The sequence below is a fragment of the Tupaia chinensis genome, unplaced genomic scaffold (assembly GCF_000334495.1).
Source record: "Tupaia chinensis unplaced genomic scaffold, TupChi_1.0 Scaffold000402_1, whole genome shotgun sequence".
NCBI classification, from domain to species: domain Eukaryota; kingdom Metazoa; phylum Chordata; class Mammalia; order Scandentia; family Tupaiidae; genus Tupaia; species Tupaia belangeri.
This window is the reverse complement of record NW_006159904.1, coordinates 4,917,664-4,936,289: the sequence shown is the minus strand read 5'-3', so window position 1 is coordinate 4,936,289 and position 18,626 is coordinate 4,917,664.

Genomic DNA, 18,626 nt, shown 5'->3' with positions numbered 1-18,626 from the left:
CTCTCTGTCTCTCTGTCTTTCCGGTGAGTGCATGTGCCCTATAGCAAAAGCCTCTCTAAAAAAAATGTATACAGTAAAGAATGACCAATATAAAACTGATAAGGTTTTGCTTTTGTTTTTATTTTCCCCAACAAAACTAAATATTAGATAAAATAAAAGATTCAGGGACCAGCAGGTTGTATGGTGGCTAGGGTGCTGGACTCCCACATGGCTGACCACAGTTCAAGCCCTGGACCTGGTGGCTTGCTTTCTTACTTTCCCTCTCTCTCTGTTCAAATTAAAATAATAATGATAATGATGATGAATAAAATTAAATATAAAGGGCCAACAAGTGGCATGGTAGTTAAGGTGCTGGATTCCCACATGGCTGACTATGGTTTGAGTCCTGGGCCTGGTGGCCTGCTTTCTCACTTTTCCTTTTTCTCTGTCTCTCTCTTTATTATTAAAAAATAATAATAACAAATGGAATTAAATAAATAAATAATTCTTTAAAAATATAAATAATAATTTTTTTTAAAAAAAGAATACAATATTCAAAGTTAGATTATATCTCAGGTTGTGGTGCCATATTTATCTAGGCAGGCAGGATTATTGATGGGTCTGCTTCCCCATTGGCAGGGAGGGTATGTGAGTAAATAAGCATCTGGTCCTAAAAAAATGTATGTTCTGTTTCTTGGATTGTTTAATTCATCAGAAGGAGAGGGCAAGCCCATACATTTCCCTTCGGCCATGCTGCGTAGCTAGAGAAAGGACCCTGAATTTAACCTGGCCTGTGGCATTTGGCCATATGTTTTGCAAATTTTAGTAGTATGGAAAGAAACCATCAGCAGAGAAAGGAATTCCCATAGTTCTGAATATGTTCAGATTTATATCAAAGGTGGGGCCTGGCCCAGCCAGTCCCTGGCGGGGTGTAGGCTTGGTGCTCTGTCCTCACCAAGATGTTGAAAGCAAGGTGATTCCGCTGCATGGGACACAAGATCAGATGGATTAGATGCAGACATCGAAGCACCTGCAGTAATGTGAGCTGGAAGGAATGCAATTGTAGGGAGTGCCGATTTCAAAATCAGGTTCTTGTCAAGATGTTTCTCTTCTCCTGTGCTATATCAAGACTAGAAAAGGAATTCACTGAATGTCATCATTAGCCCAGACAGGTGAATAACAAAGACAAACACCACACTAGGATGAAGTCTCAGAGATTGGGAACTCACATTGTCAATTGTGGGTCCAAGAGACCCAACCGTGGGAGGCCTGGAGAAAGCCACAGAGGTTATCCAGAGGGTCAGCACTTAACAGCCTCGGTGGACTGGCTCTGAGGCCAGCTCTGGGGAAGGCTGGTCTGGTATTAGGATACCTTCTAGCAAAGGTGTGTGTGGGGGGGGTGGGGGTGGGGGTGGGGACTGGAATTGTACTTTGGATAACTGGGCATGGGAAGAAGGAGCTTTGAGTGATTCTGCAGTGGGACTGCCATGGGATCTGGTCTATGTGTGCCTTAAATTCAGTAGGCTGCCTTTCCTTTCCACAACCTTCACTTATCTCCACTTCTATCCAAAGACTCTCCTGTCCTTTTGTTACTGTTGTAGTTTTTGCTTTAGGGCCTGGGCACTTGCTGGAGATACAGAGAGAGAGAAAGGAAAGTGAGAAAGCACCCTTTAGGGGGGATGGCCATGCTCCAATCCCTTCCCGGTTTCTTCTTTTGGGATTTTGGAACGCATGGAATACACGTGTCTGATGTTTTTCAAACTGCCTCAGTTGGGACTTGAACTGCAGAGTGAGGCCCATGTGGAATCCAGCCATCTTAACCCTCATGCCACCCAGCTAGCTGGACTCTGCTGGCCTCTGCGTTTTTTTTTTTTTTTTTTTTTTTTTTACAGGTTTTTATCATAGGGAGAGAGATAGTGAGAAGGAAAGTAAGAAATCACCCCCTCCAGAGGGGGATGGTCAGGCGGACAATGCCCTCTCCTCCACTCTCCTCCTGGGATTTTGGGTATGCAACGATGTACCCCACATGATTTTCAGGCAACCAGGTCCTGGACTCGGACTGCGATTGGTCATGTGGGAGACCAGCACCTTAATCACTGTGCCACTGTGCTGGCCCCTCTTCTCTCCAGAAGGATGCAGAGGAGAGCTACAGGGCCAGGGGAGGGCGAGTTGGGACCGCATGTCCTCCTATTCTTACTTGCCCAGGATAGTCTACCGAGGACAACTGGTAATGGACTGTGTATAAACGAACCCTCATGCAATGCAGATGCCAGACAAACTGGAAAGCGATTTTAAGCCCTTGGCAGTACTAAGGCCATGGTGGATCCCAGCTCAGCAGAGAATTCCTGGGAATCTCATAAAACAGAACTCCAGACTTGAGATAAAGAGGACCTATAAACAGATCTTAATGCCTTAGGGCTAATGCCACCTGCAAGTACCTTAATGTCATTATCCCAGTTGACCCCAAAAGCAAGTGTCTATTATCATTCCATTATTCTTGATAAGATAAGAAATGTGCCTGCAGGAATAAGGAGTGGAGACCACTTAGAGTTTGTCTTTTAACTCCAGGTCTAGCTTATATTTCACCACTTTGCACTAATGCATGTTTGGATGGTTCAGAGGGTCATAAATATTAGCTCTATTCATTAAGGAAGCAATATGGGTTATAGTTTCGAAGCAAAAATACCAGAAGACTGCTTGGGAGGGTAGCTCAGCTCCCAGACTTGCTAGCTATGGGACCTCATCCAAGTAACTCAACCTCCCTGTGCCTCGACTTCCTCATCCATGAAATAGAACCTGCTCCATAGGGTTTTGTGAAGGCGAGGTGAGCTCACACAGTGAGGTACTTAGAACAATACCTGGCATGTTAATAAGTACACGCTTTCCTCTACATTGTGGACCGTGCTGCTGGTTAACAAGCAGCGCATTAGCAGAGTGGGTTGGGTGAAGAATTTGGCTCTCAGTTTAGTGTTTTGTTTACTTAACTGACTTTTTACACTAGGGTCCTTTAGTTCCACAGTTGAATGTATAAAACTTGCCCTAACTTTTGTACAACTAGAAGTGATCATTTAGACAATGTGCTGGCTTGCTAGGACCGCCGTGACAAAACACCACAGACTGGGGGGCTTAAAGAACGGCGATTTGGGACCAGTAGATGGTGGAACGGTTACATTGCTGGACTCACATGTGGTTGAGTACAGTTTGAGTCCCAGACCTGGCAACCTAAAACTCATGCCAGGCACGTGTACGTGCATGCCCAAGATCCCGAGAGGAGAATGGAGGAGAAGGGATTGCAGCATGGCCATCCCCCCTGGGGGTGATTGCTTGCTTTCTGTCTCTGTCTCTGGGGCAAGCGCATAGATCCTGTAGCAAAAACTCTCAAAAGAAAAAAAGAATGGACTCCCACATGGCTGACCACAGTTCAAGCCCTGGACCTGGTGGCTTGCTTTCTTACTTTCCCTCTCTCTCTGTTCAAATTAAAATAATAATGATAATGATGATGAATAAAATTAAATATAAAGGGCCAACAAGTGGCATGGTAGTTAAGGTGCTGGATTCCCACATGGCTGACTATGGTTTGAGTCCTGGGCCTGGTGGCCTGCTTTCTCACTTTTCCTTTTTCTCTGTCTCTCTCTTTATTATTAAAAAATAATAATAACAAATGGAATTAAATAAATAAATAATTCTTTAAAAATATAAATAATAATTTTTTTTAAAAAAAGAATACAATATTCAAAGTTAGATTATATCTCAGGTTGTGGTGCCATATTTATCTAGGCAGGCAGGATTATTGATGGGTCTGCTTACCTATTGGCAGGGACGATATGTGAGTAAATAAGCATCTGGTCCTAAAAAAATGTATGTTCTGTTTCTTGGATTGTTTAATTCATCAGAAGGAGAGGGCAAGCCCATACATTTCCCTTCGGCCATGCTGCGTAGCTAGAGAAAGGACCCTGAATTTAACCTGGCCTGTGGCATTTGGCCATATGTTTTGCAAATTTTAGTAGTATGGAAAGAAACCATCAGCAGAGAAAGGAATTCCCATAGTTCTGAATATGTTCAGATTTATATCAAAGGTGGGGCCTGGCCCAGCCAGTCCCTGGCGGGGTGTAGGCTTGGTGCTCTGTCCTCACCAAGATGTTGAAAGCAAGGTGATTCCGCTGCATGGGACACAAGATCAGATGGATTAGATGCAGACATCGAAGCACCTGCAGTAATGTGAGCTGGAAGGAATGCAATTGTAGGGAGTGCCGATTTCAAAATCAGGTTCTTGTCAAGATGTTTCTCTTCTCCTGTGCTATATCAAGACTAGAAAAGGAATTCACTGAATGTCATCATTAGCCCAGACAGGTGAATAACAAAGACAAACACCACACTAGGATGAAGTCTCAGAGATTGGGAACTCACATTGTCAATTGTGGGTCCAAGAGACCCAACCGTGGGAGGCCTGGAGAAAGCCACAGAGGTTATCCAGAGGGTCAGCACTTAACAGCCTCGGTGGACTGGCTCTGAGGCCAGCTCTGGGGAAGGCTGGTCTGGTATTAGGATACCTTCTAGCAAACGAAGGGGTGTGTGTGGGGGGGGTGGGGGTGGGGACTGGAATTGTACTTTGGATAACTGGGCATGGGAAGAAGGAGCTTTGAGTGATTCTGCAGTGGGACTGCCATGGGATCTGGTCTATGTGTGCCTTAAATTCAGTAGGCTGCCTTTCCTTTCCACAACCTTCACTTATCTCCACTTCTATCCAAAGACTCTCCTGTCCTTTTGTTACTGTTGTAGTTTTTGCTTTAGGGCCTGGGCACTTGCTGGAGATACAGAGAGAGAGAAAGGAAAGTGAGAAAGCACCCTTTAGGGGGGATGGCCATGCTCCAATCCCTTCCCGGTTTCTTCTTTTGGGATTTTGGAACGCATGGAATACACGTGTCTGATGTTTTTCAAACTGCCTCAGTTGGGACTTGAACTGCAGAGTGAGGCCCATGTGGAATCCAGCCATCTTAACCCTCATGCCACCCAGCTAGCTGGACTCTGCTGGTTTTTTTTTTTTTTTTTTTTTTTTTTTTTCTTACAGGTTTTTATCATAGGGAGAGAGATAGTGAGAAGGAAAGTAAGAAATCACCCCCTCCAGAGGGGGATGGTCAGGCGGACAATGCTCTCTCCTCCACTCTCCTCCTGGGATTTTGGGTATGCAACGATGTACCCCACATGATTTTCAGGCAACCAGGTCCTGGACTCGGACTGCGATTGGTCATGTGGGAGACCAGCACCTTAATCACTGTGCCACTGTGCTGGCCCCTCTTCTCTCCAGAAGGATGCAGAGGAGAGCTACAGGGCCAGGGGAGGGCGAGTTGGGACCGCATGTCCTCCTATTCTTACTTGCCCAGGATAGTCTACCGAGGACAACTGGTAATGGACTGTGTATAAACGAACCCTCATGCAATGCAGATGCCAGACAAACTGGAAAGCGATTTTAAGCCCTTGGCAGTACTAAGGCCATGGTGGATCCCAGCTCAGCAGAGAATTCCTGGGAATCTCATAAAACAGAACTCCAGACTTGAGATAAAGAGGACCTATAAACAGATCTTAATGCCTTAGGGCTAATGCCACCTGCAAGTACCTTAATGTCATTATCCCAGTTGACCCCAAAAGCAAGTGTCTATTATCATTCCATTATTCTTGATAAGATAAGAAATGTGCCTGCAGGAATAAGGAGTGGAGACCACTTAAGAGTTTGTCTTTTAACTCCAGGTCTAGCTTATATTTCACCACTTTGCACTAATGCATGTTTGGATGGTTCAGAGGGTCATAAATATTAGCTCTATTCATTAAGGAAGCAATATGGGTTATAGTTTCGAAGCAAAAATACCAGAAGACTGCTTGGGAGGGTAGCTCAGCTCCCAGACTTGCTAGCTATGGGACCTCATCCAAGTAACTCAACCTCCCTGTGCCTCGACTTCCTCATCCATGAAATAGAACCTGCTCCATAGGGTTTTGTGAAGGCGAGGTGAGCTCACACAGTGAGGTACTTAGAACAATACCTGGCATGTTAATAAGTACACGCTTTCCTCTACATTGTGGACCGTGCTGCTGGTTAACAAGCAGCGCATTAGCAGAGTGGGTTGGGTGAAGAATTTGGCTCTCAGTTTAGTGTTTTGTTTACTTAACTGACTTTTTACACTAGGGTCCTTTAGTTCCACAGTTGAATGTATAAAACTTGCCCTAACTTTTGTACAACTAGAAGTGATCATTTAGACAATGTGCTGGCTTGCTAGGACCGCCGTGACAAAACACCACAGACTGGGGGGCTTAAAGAACGGCGATTTGGGACCAGTAGATGGTGGAACGGTTACATTGCTGGACTCACATGTGGTTGAGTACAGTTTGAGTCCCAGACCTGGCAACCTAAAACTCATGCCAGGCACGTGTACGTGCATGCCCAAGATCCCGAGAGGAGAATGGAGGAGAAGGGATTGCAGCATGGCCATCCCCCCTGGGGGTGATTGCTTGCTTTCTGTCTCTGTCTCTGGGGCAAGCGCATAGATCCTGTAGCAAAAACTCTCAAAAGAAAAAAAGAACAGTACTTTATTTTCTCATAGTTCTGGAGGCTGGATGTCCAAGATAGGGTTGTCAACAGCTTTAGTTTCTCCCAAGGCCTCTGTGCTTGGCTTGGATGGCTGTGTCTTCACCTGATCTTCTTTCTGTTCAGGTATAGCCCTGGTGTCTGTGTTTCCAAATCTCCTCCTCTTGTAAGGATATCAGTCACATTGGGTTAGGGCCCACCCCAACTGTCCCATTTTAAGTTAGTCATCTCATTTTTTTAAACTTTATTTATTTATTTAAATTTGACCAGAGAGAGACAGAGAGAGAGAGAGAGAGAGAGAGAAAGCCCCTAGGTCCAGGATTTGAACCACGGTCAGCCATGTGGGAATCCAGCACCCTTAACCACCATGCCACCTGCCCCAGTTAGTCATTTCTTTAAAGGTTCTATTTCCAAACAGTCAGATTCTGAACTGTGGGTGAGAGGGGAGGTAAGGACTTCAAGATATGAATTTGAAGGGAGGAACACAATTCAGCATATAACAATAAGGTTCTCTAGTCAAAAGAAAAAAACAAAAACCTGTAGATGTGTTAACATCAAAGAGTGACAAGTGTCATTCAAAGGAAGAAGTCAAGAGCTCAGGAGCAGTCCAGTGGGATACTGGTGGGGTACGGTCAACACATGGTCACGGGTATGTGTGGGCTCCACAGTACACTGGGAATTTCAAATTAAGTGGGAAATCTTGATCTAAAAATCTCCTTGCATCAGCAGGTGGCGTGTTTGGTAAGGCACTGGACTCACATGGCTTACTGTGGTTCAAGTCCTAGACTCGGTGACTTGAACCGAGTGTGTGTGCATGGGTGCCAAAAAAAATCCCAAGAGGAAAATGGAGGAAAAGGAATTGTGGTCTCACTATCCTCTCCCCAAGGGGTGATTCTCACTTTCCTTCTCACTGTCTCCCTGTCTCTCTCTCTGGTGAGTGCATGCACCCTATCGCGAAAACTTAAAAGCAAATATATAAATAAACAAACAAACAAACAAATAAATAAATAAATAAAATTTCATGGCCAGCCCCATAGTGCAGTGGTAAGAACTGCACAGAGAGGAGTCAGCAGGTGGTTAAGGACCCACACGGTGCTAACCAGTTTGGGTCCCGGGCCTGGCAGCCTGGAAATCACTTGGGTTACATGTGTATGCATGTGTGCCCCAAATCCAGAAGGAGAATGGAGGAAAAGGAATTGTGGCATGGCCATCTCCCCTAGGGGGTGATTTCTTACTTTCCCTCTCACTGTCTCTCTCTGGTGAGCGTATGTACCCTATGGCAAAACAAAAACAAAAACAAAAACAAAAAAAAAACAAAAAACTAAAAAAAAAAAAAAAAAAGGAAACTTTGGTGAGTGCATGCGCCCTATAGCAAAAAAAATCTCTCCAAAAAAAAAAAAAAAAAAAAAAGGAGACAAAAAAAAAACAGACAAAATAAAACGGGACAGAGGAAGCAGGATCCCACTGGCCAAACAGGGTTCAGGTCCTGGGTTTCAAAAAAGCTTTAAAAGCTGTGCTGGGTGCATGTGCATGAGCCCAAGATCCAGATAGGATGGAGAATTGGAGGAAAAAGGATTGGTATGACTAGGCACCACGGGGGGGAGGTGATTTCTCTCTCTGATTTGTTTACATGTGCCCTACGACATTTTTAAAAAAAGGCTTTTTTTTTCCCCCCCATTATGATCAGTTTAAGACTTTATGAGCAGGTGTTGACAGGTGGTGTGGTCGTTAAGGTGCTGGACTCCCACATGGCCGACCACAGTTTGAGTCCTCCACCTGAAGCCTTGCTTTCTCGCTTTACCTCTCCTTCTCTCTTGCTGTCCTTCTCTGGTCAAATTTAAAAATAATGATAATAAATACAAATTAAATAAATAATTCTTAAAAAAAAATTTATCAGCAAAGGTCGCTAAGATGGTCATTCCTAACAACAACAATGAAAACCTTTCACGACTTCAAATGTTTCTTTTTCTTTTCTTTTTTTGGGAGAGTTTTTTGCTGTAGGATACATGTGCTCACCAGAAAGAGAGAGACAGAGAGCAAGAAATCACCCCCCAGGGGGGATGTCCACGCTGCAATCCCTTCTCCTCCATTCTCCTCTCAGAATCTTGGGCACACACGCACACATGCCCACTGTGAGTTTAAGCCACCAGGTTCAGGACATGAACCGTGGCCGATTACATGGGAGTCCAGTGACATAGCCATTACGCCAACTGCTGGTCTCTAAATGTTTCTTTTTGATAACATTTACAATACAAATTCTTACCTTTTTTTATTTATTATTATTTTTTTTTTTGAGAGGTTCTTCGCTATAGGGCTCGTGCTCTCGCCAGACAGACAGAGAGAGCATAGAGACAAAAAACGAGAAATCACCCCCCAGGGGGGATGGTCACGACGCAATCCCTTCTCCTCCATTCTCCTCTCGGGATCTTGGGCACGCACGCACACATGCCCGGCATGAGTTTTAAGCCACTAGGTCCGGGACGCGAACCGCGGTCGACTACGTGGGAGTCCAGCGACATAGCCACTACGTTAACTACTGGTTCCCACAAATTCTTACCTTGACTGTAGTTTTAGCAGCTTCTTTTTTTTGTTTGTTTGTTTGTTTTTTAATTTAAGGTCCTCCTGGTTTCTACTTCAGGATATTTCTATGGTTCACATCAATTTTTGCTTATTAGTGACTACATTTGTAGTATATTTTAATATACAGGCTGTGAGAATAAGGTGGCCACTTTGATATTTTCAATAGAATACTTTTTTACACACACACTCACACGCACACACACACACACACACACACGACATGTGGTTTCACAGTACCACTGTCAAGAATAACGAGTCCACGAATCATTGCAGAATCTGAGAATGCAGGTGATGTGTCTATTAGACATAATTTGTCTACATGAAGAGACATGAATCTCTTTTCATTTAAAAAATGAACATTAAAGTAAGCTACTGCCTTCTTTCCAAATAAGCATTTAAGTAGTCTTAACCCCCAAAAATCCAACCCAGAAAAAAACCCCAGGACTTAGAAGCAAATTGTAATTCTTTTTAAGTAGTATACTTATGGTTGTTACTACTCTTCTGTATGTTTTGCTTTTTCTTTTCTTTCCCTTTCTTCTTTCTTTTTTGATGCCTTTCTCTTTTTAAAGAATTATTTTATTTAACTTTATTTATTTATTTTATTTTAACTTGACCAGAGGGGGACAGAGAGAGAGAGAGCCAGAGAGAGAGAGAGAGAGAGACAAAGCCACCAGTTTCAGGACTCAAACTGTGGTTGACCATGTGGAAGTTCAGAGACCTTAACCACTGTGTCACCTAGCTAGCCCTGCGTTCTTCCTCCTTTTTTTCCCTCTTCTTTTGAGAGAGCTCATTTGGAAGATTTTTTGTTTTGATGAGTCACTTTTTTTCTGATATTTATGTTTCTTAGTGGTAACATCTACACTTGATTTTAGCCAAAAAGACAAGATGGAGTCTTAGAGGCAACAACTCTTAAAAAATACTTTGGAGTGGAGGCTAGCAGGTGGTGTGGTGGTTAACGGCTCTGGACTCCCACATGCCCAACCATGGTTCTAGTCCTAGACCTGGAGGCTTGCTTTCTCATCTTCCCTCTTTCTCTCTCTGTGACTCTGCAAATATTAAAATAATAATAATAATTATAAATACTTTGTCTGAGTGAGTTAAGTTTTTCAGAATTTATCCAAAAGAAGAACTACAGAATACATTGTATTGATTTTCTTTTGCAAGTAGCTTAGAGGAATTTGTTCTATTGCTGAAGCTGTTGTGATGCTTTCTGTTATAACGTTTTCTGAGTTGAAGCTGCCAGGACCACCATCAGCTAAACTCCTAAAATGAGTCAGCTGACTTTATTTTTAACTGCTTTATAATTGCCTACTCAGAGTATGACAAATACTACTATAACAGGATTTTTAAAGCTTTTAAAGCAAAGTTTTGTTACATATCAGATCATAAGAAAGGGTGGATTAAAGATTCAGAATTCTTAGGGCCAACAGGTAGTATGATGGTTAAGCCACTGGACTCCCACATGACTGACTGTGGTTCGAGTCCCAGACACAGTGACTTGGGAATCACACCAGGTACGATGTGTAGGTGCTCCAAGTCCCCAGAGGAGAATGGAGGAGATGGAACTGTGGTGTGGCTATTTCCCCTGGGAGGCGATTTCTCACTTTCCCTCTCTGTCCCTCTCTGGTGAGTGCATACACCCTATGGCAACCCTCCTCTGTCCTCCAAAAAGGTTTCAGAATTTTCAGTCTTCATGTATTTTTTGCTTTTATAGTTCATAGTAGTAGGGCATAAACAGGTAGTAAAAATCCCTGAGATTGGCGAGCTTCCTAAACTTGCTATGTTGTCCTGTCGGATTTTGGTAACCATGTGTATGAATAACACGTGAACAGGAATGAGCGGTAGTATGATTTAGAACAAATCTCAGGGATTTAGAAATCATATATTTACCTAAGTTAAAGTAATTTGTATAGTAACACTAACCTACCCACGAAGTTGTACCAGTGCCAAAGAACAAACATTTCATCCCTGTTTCAAAGCACTTTAAGACATTATTTTAATCCTTATAATACATCTTTGAGGTATGTAGGTGGCAAGTCATACCAAGACAAAAATGCAGAATAAATGGAGCACTATTTTGGGAATAAAAGAGCTTCTAGTTGATTGTGTTTTGCTGATTTTCAGCTTTTCTTGGAAAAAAAATTTTTTTAAAGGCTTTTGCTATAGGGTGCATGTACTCGCAGAAGAGTAGAGAAAGAGAGAGAAAGTGAGAAATCACCCCAACCCAGATGGAATGGTTCTTCTCCACTCTCCTCTTGGGATTTTGGGCACGCACACACACGCATCCAGTGTGATTTTGAAGCCTCCAGGTCTGGGACTCAAACTGCGTTTGGTGATGTGAGACTCCGGTGTTTTACTTCTGTGCCACCTGCTGGGTTCTGCAAGATGCATTTATGATTTGACTTTGCCACTTTTGCATATGGGCGCACATCACGGCATTCTTGATAAAGGGCCACCATGATCTGTAAAGAGGCACTGTGTTCCCACAGCTTCCTACTCACTCAAGCCTTGCTGGAGGTGACTGTGGGGCACTACTGTTGTATCCAGAGGCCCAGCAGTTGGGTGGAGGCTCTCTATCCCTTCTCCACCCTATCTCCCCAGGCCTTTGCCAGGCTTTTAAAATGGTTGTGTCTGCAGTGAAAAGTGAAAAATCAAATGAAGCATCAAATATATAACTATTAAAGATGAGAGGTAATACATTCGGATAATCAAGGGATTTCATTTTATTGGTTGGCATTAATCTTCAACATCTGCCCATCATCAGCTGGATAGCCTGGCTAGTGATCAATGGGTCATTAAGTCAGAACTTCTAGAGATGCGAAAACACTGAGGAGTGATTTTCCCTTTGCAATTCATTGGCAATTTAAACTGTTCCCAGGTGATAGACAGATAAGCTCTTCTGTCTAATTAATACTGGCCTGTAGTCTATGGCTGGTAGCGGCTGCCCAGACTTCTTTGTAATGTGAAGCTGAAGAAAATAACATAATTTCAACTCTCAGTTGTTGACGTTTTATTCTTTTTATGAAAGCTGCAGGCAGTGACACCTGCTCCCAGCCCATTCCTGCAGTAAGTTTATCTAAACTTACTTTACAAACATTTTTGGTATTTTATACTCGGTGGTAGAGGGGACAGTCTAAATTCTCTTTGAGGTCAATTTCAAAATAGGACCACAAGGGTGTTTTTTTTTGTTTGTTTGTTTTTTTACTTTCCTCATGAAAGTAAACCTATGTCTCTTACCAATCATCTGGTAGATATACCAATAGAGCTGGATTAAATACTGTTAGAATAAGGCCCAATGTCCAAACTATAAATATGAGTTCATTTGTTCTAACTCCAAGCTTCTGAAACTCAACTGAGGAAAGTCTTTTATATAAAAATCCAATAATAATCATTTTCTTTGGTGGAGAGTGCACTATGGCTGTTGAAATTGGTTTGAGGTTTCTTTGTTCAGGATGAGAGTCTTGGAAAGAGTTCCAGAGAAGCCCACCATTCCGGAAGGGCTGGTTGCTCTTACTGTGCATGAGTTGAGGCTGTCTGTTTAAACAAGCAAGTGCTAATGGCTTGAAATCTCCTACCTCATTCGTGTCATACAAATGCAAACATCAAGCATTATTGTCCTTTATTTATGTCTCTACACGTCTTTCATTAACATAAACTGAACTGGTTTCTGACAATGATCCAAAAAGAAAAAAAAAAGTCTAAATGTCAATTTTCTAGAAAAAAAAAATTGAACCATCAAATTAACCTCTGGCTAATTTCTAGTCTTCTAGAGAAAGCCCCACATTATATGGAGGAAGACAGTATTGTTAGAGGAGATGCACTCTAGATTTGAGTAAGCGTACATTCAAGTCTGATTATAATTAAACATGTTTCTGTGATGAATGGGTAGGTAAGCTTCTTAGCTCTCTGTAGCTCAGTTTCCTTTTTTTCTCTTGTAAATGTGCATCACAGTAAGTCTTAGATTGTTGGGTGATTTAGAGGACTCTTGGATAATAACTGTAAAGTGCATAGTTATTTTTGGAAAAGTAGCAGTCTTTATAAACACTGGAACATAAAATAACTTCAGGGACAAGAGGCGGCATGGGGGTTGGGGTGTTGGACTCCCACGTGGCCAACCGCAGTTTGAGTCCTGGACCTGGCAGTTTGCTTTCTCACTTTTTTCTCTCTCTCTTTCTGGTCAAATAAAAAAATAATAATGATGGGACCAGCAGATGGCAGAATGGTTACATTGCTGGACTCCCATGTAGTTGACTGTGGTTCGAGTCCTGGACCTGGTGGCTTAATATTCAGACTGGGCACATGTGTGAGCATACCCAGTTCTGAGAGAACGAAGAGAAGGGATTGTGGCATGGCCATCTCTCCAGGGGTGATGTCTTGCTTTCTGTCTCTCTTTCTCTCTCTGTCTCTCTGGTGAGTGCATGTGTCCTATAGTAAAAATCTTTCTTTCAAAAAAAGATGAATAAAATTAAATAAAATAATTCTTTAAAAAATAAATATTTAAAAAAAGAAAATAACTTTTGTTTGTATATTCTAAAATAAATATTTAAAAAAAGAAAATAACTTCTGTGTGTATGTTATGATTCTGGTAAAAAATAATTTATAGTTTGAAATGAAAACATTTGAAACAAGATATATATACACTGTGTGTGTGTGTGTGTGCATGTGTGTATATATGTATATAAATCTGGAACAAGATGATATATAAATCTGAAAAACAAGAGGGAGTGATCTCACAGAGCCTAGTTTTGAATTGTGGAGTTTTTCCAGGTTGGAGTCTTCTAGAGCTCAGGCATGCAACATAGTTATCAAACGTTCTGTTTTCAGTTTGTTGTTGAAACACAAAATTATTTAAAGTACACATGGCATCATATGAGACAAATCAATTTTTCCTCCAGTACGATATCAGTGATCAGCTAATTAGAAATTCCATTTTAAATGTTAAACCTTAGAATATAGACTATTTCAGTGTAGTTTAAAGTCTGTATTCACCACAACACAGAAACCTGATATCCTGGAGAAATACTCACTGTTCATCTATGTTTACTCTCTGGCACAGCAGACTTTGCATATGGGTGGGCCCTGTGAGTCAGCCAAATCTGCAATTTGATAAACTCCTGCCTCCTGATTTTATACCCCCAGTGACACAGTCAGTGACTACCCCTATTATATTAAAAACACATATTCCCAAACTACACAGTCATTGCCTCTTGTGATTGATTTTTACCAAGTGACAAGCAACACGGTCAGTTACTATAAAATGCTAACAGTTTCTTCCTCCTTCATTTTTTTTTTTATTATGATCCTGGACTCTTTTGGCTAGTAATTTGTTTACAATCTCACATTTGACTCCCTTTCTCTGGTATAATGTATAGAAATAGGCGATTAGATTTGAAAAAAAACCCTGATTATTGTAAAATAGCAATTAATTTATTACTGCTTAACTTGAACATTCATGCATATTAGTTTTCCAAGTAAATAAGTAAAACGCCTTGTTAAACTTCTTTTCTGCCAAAAATGTACTACCATCTGGTTCTACATGGCAGCATTTTCTTATTTAATACATATGTCCCCCTTTTTAGGAAGCATGTTAAGAGTTTTAATATGACAAGAAACAGAAATAAAATAGTGAAAACACATTGTGTTTCAAATCTGAATGCAAGATTCAGACTTGTGACATTCAGAGAACTTGGAATTTCATGTGCCATCCATTAATTTCATGCGATTCTGTGAATCCTCACTGTTAGAAAAGATGTTAATTCCATTGTGCATTCAGTTTGCGGCTTGGGAGAGGATTTTATTGTCTTGAGAATAATTAAGGACCCAGTGTTTAGAACAGATTGAATTTCCTCAAATAGTCTTGAGAATTTCCAGTTGAAAAAGCTAATGTCACCAGAAGCAATGCAATAGAATGCAGTTTTACCTGAATGCTAGAAGATGTGAATTCTGGTTCCAGTACTTCACTAACTGTCCAGCAATTTGGGGAAATCTCTTAAAGTCTCAGTGTCTCCGTTTTCTCAGTGTTAAAAGGAAGAGTTTGTGAGGGAGGGCCAGCAGCTGGCATGGAGGTTATAGTAGCTGGATCTCACATGGCTGAGTACCCTGTTTGAGTCCCAGTCCAGCAGATTGAAAATCACACTGGGCATGTGTGTATGCATGTGTGCCCAAAATTCTGAGAGGAGAATGGAGGAGAAGGGATTTTGGCATAGCCATGTCCCCCTGGGGGGTGCTTTCTCATCCCCCTCCCTGTTTCTGACGAGCACACTCAGCAACCTGTTACAAAACTTAAAAAAAAAAAAAAGAATTCATGTTAGACCAATAGCAATCAATTACAAATTCATCACCCAGATGCCACCAAAACTAATAGTTTTAGTTGACAGTAGTACCTTACAACCTTTTAAACATTGTATCACCAGCCCTGTCAAACTCTGCACTCTTTATAAACAACTTTATTTAATTTTTTAAAAAGAATTTTTTTTTTGAGAGATTTTCACTGTAGGGCGCGTGCGCTCGCCAGACAGACAGAGAGAGACATAGAGACAGAAAGCGAGAAATCACCCCCCAGGGGGGATGGTCACGCCGCAATCCCTTCTCCTCCATTCTCCTCTCGGGATCTTGGGCACGCACGCACACGCGCCCGGCGTGAGTTTTAAGCCACCGGGTCCGGGCCACGAACCGTGGTCGACTACGTGGGAGTCCAGCGACATAGCCATTACGCTAACTGCTGGTTCCCAAAAGAATTTTTTTTTAAACTTACTTACTTATTTATTTATTTTTAGTTTGACCAGAGAGGGAGGGAGGAAAAGAGTGAGGGAGGGAGAGAGGGAAAGCTGCCAGATCCTGGACTTGAACGGAAGTCGACCATGTGGGAGTCCACTGTCCTTAACCACCACACCACGTGCTGGCCCCTAAACAACTTTATTTTAAATGGCTGCATAAAATTCTACCTTGCAAGTATTTCATTATTTATTTAACCTTTCTTTGGTGGTGCTCATTTAGATTATCACTGGCACGTTTTGGCATTCATAAAGAGACCCACAAGTAGTCTCACTTTATTATTTTTTAAAAAATAATTATTTATTTAATTTTATTCATTATCATTATCATTATTTTTAAAAATTTGACCCGAGAGAGACATAGAGAGAGAGAGACAGAGAGAGAGAGAGAGAAAGTGGGAAAGCAAGTAGCCAGGTCTGTAACTTGAACAGTCAGGCTTGTGGTAGTCCAGCGCCTCAACCACCATGCCACCTGTCGGTCCCAGTAGTCTCACTTTAAATGAGGGAACTGAGTTTAAATGGACAAACATCAGCTCTTCACAGAGGAATTGAAAAATGAATCTCTGGTTCATGACCTGTCCAGTGATTCTCTTCTGTTACAGGTTAGCGGGCCTAGTCTGTGTCTATGATGGATAAATAATCAGATGCAGCCTCCATTTTTTTCCATCTGGAGTAAGTTCATCTCAGCCCTAAAGCCTACTGGCCACAGCCCATACTCCCAATGCCTGTAATGGTTTGTTTATTTAGTTTTTCTACCTCAGTATAGGATTTTTCTTCAAAATGGTGACTATGATAATAATTCAATTTTTTTCTGCCTTGGCATTCCTTTTATTTATCAAATATTCTTTGTGTAATTTCTCCAAATAAATATTGTCAACTAGCATTGCAGATTATGCAAAAGCAACATATTCTTAACTGACATTAAATATTATATGAAGGAAAACAAAACAAAAAGGGCTTTACCATCAAAACGATAAACTCTAGGATACACAGTACTTGGTATGTGCGTAGCAGGCACTCTATAAATATTTGTTGAATGAATGATAAAATCTAAAGGAAGTTATCCCATAAGAAAGTGATTACTTCTGATATTACTACAACTACCAGTTAATATGCTAGCTTTCAGAATATCAGTTGAAAGACCATCTCTAGGATACACAGTACTTGGTATGTGCGTAGCAGGCACTCTATAAATATTTGTTGAATGAATGATAAAATCTAAAGGAAGTTATCCCATAAGAAAGTGATTACTTCTGATATTACTATGTTAGCTTTCAGAATATCAGTTTAAAGACCATGGTTTTTTCAGATTCTTTCTTTCTTTATTATTTAAAAAAAATTTACTAGAGGGCATACACACTCGCCAGAGAGAGATACATAGAATGAAAGTGAGAAAGCACCCCTCTGTGAGGGACGGTCACATCTCAATCCCTGCTCCTCCATGTCTCCTTCCTTTCTGAATATTGGGTATGCACATAGGTGTGCCAGTGTGTTTTTCAAACTTCTGAGTCCGGCGCTTGAACTATGCAATCAGCCATGTGGAATCCGGCCACCTTAACCACCATGGATAGGCTGGTCTCAGAGTAATACTTTCTACGGATGGGGCCAGCAGGTGACCTGGAGGCTTGAAAATCACTCTGGGCATGTGTGCATGCATGCTCAAAATCCAGAGAGAATGGAAGAGAAGAGATTACAACATGCTCATCCCCCTTGGGGGTGATTTTCACTTTCCCTCAACAAAACAAAAAACAAACCCTAAGAACTTTCTATGGCAAACTGAAGAAAGGCTAGTGTAGGTTGACAGCTGTACCTCCTAATAATCCAGACAAAATACTGGAAATGGACAGTTATTGGGGAAAGAAAATGCGAAGCACGTAGGGAAGTGCCAGAACAGAAAACAGGCATCCAAGGTTTTCACTTACTCATTACGTTGGACTTAAATGAACTTATTTTGAGAAGTAAGAATTTAAGTCAGAGAGCCATGTATTGGTGAAGGGTAAAAATGCCACTTTCTTCCTGGGAATTGACCATAGGGAACCAGCTCTCAGTCTTCCAGTTAAGGATGATGCAATAGTTAACCTGAGGACCAGCCGTAGAAAAGAGTATCGTGTTGGTCTGTGAGATGGGTTCTATGAGAATACATTTCCTTTTAATGTGTTTTGTTATTTTTTAAGAATTAGTTTAACTTTATTTATTTGTTTGTTTTAAATTGACCAGAGAGGGACAGAGTGAGAGGAAGAGAGGGAAAGTAAGAAAGCCAGTCAAAAGGTTCGGAACTTGAACTGTGGTCGGCCATGTGGGAGCCCAGTGCCCTTAACCACCATGCCACCTGCCAGCCCCCCTTTTTTATTTTAAATGTCCTAAACTGACAAGAAATATTTTTCTATCCTATTTTCTTTCTACTCTGGCCATATGCAGGAACTAATAACTGATAATCATTAGAAAAAGTGTTCAAAGGAAACAGCAACCACAAAAACAAACATAGAAGGAGAAACTTTTTTCTCTTAAGCAGAACCGGTGTCCACTTAAATATCTTCCAGAGTGAGAAAATGTTCACATTTTTTACTAAAAAAAACCCACTTCTTTCATCTTTTTTCTTTCGTTTTCTTATTATCATTATCATCTTTTTGTGTCTGCATTCCTAATCTTTTATTATTTTTATTTATTTTGATTTTTGTCAGAGGGTGTGTGTATTTGCCAGAGAGAGACAGTAAGAG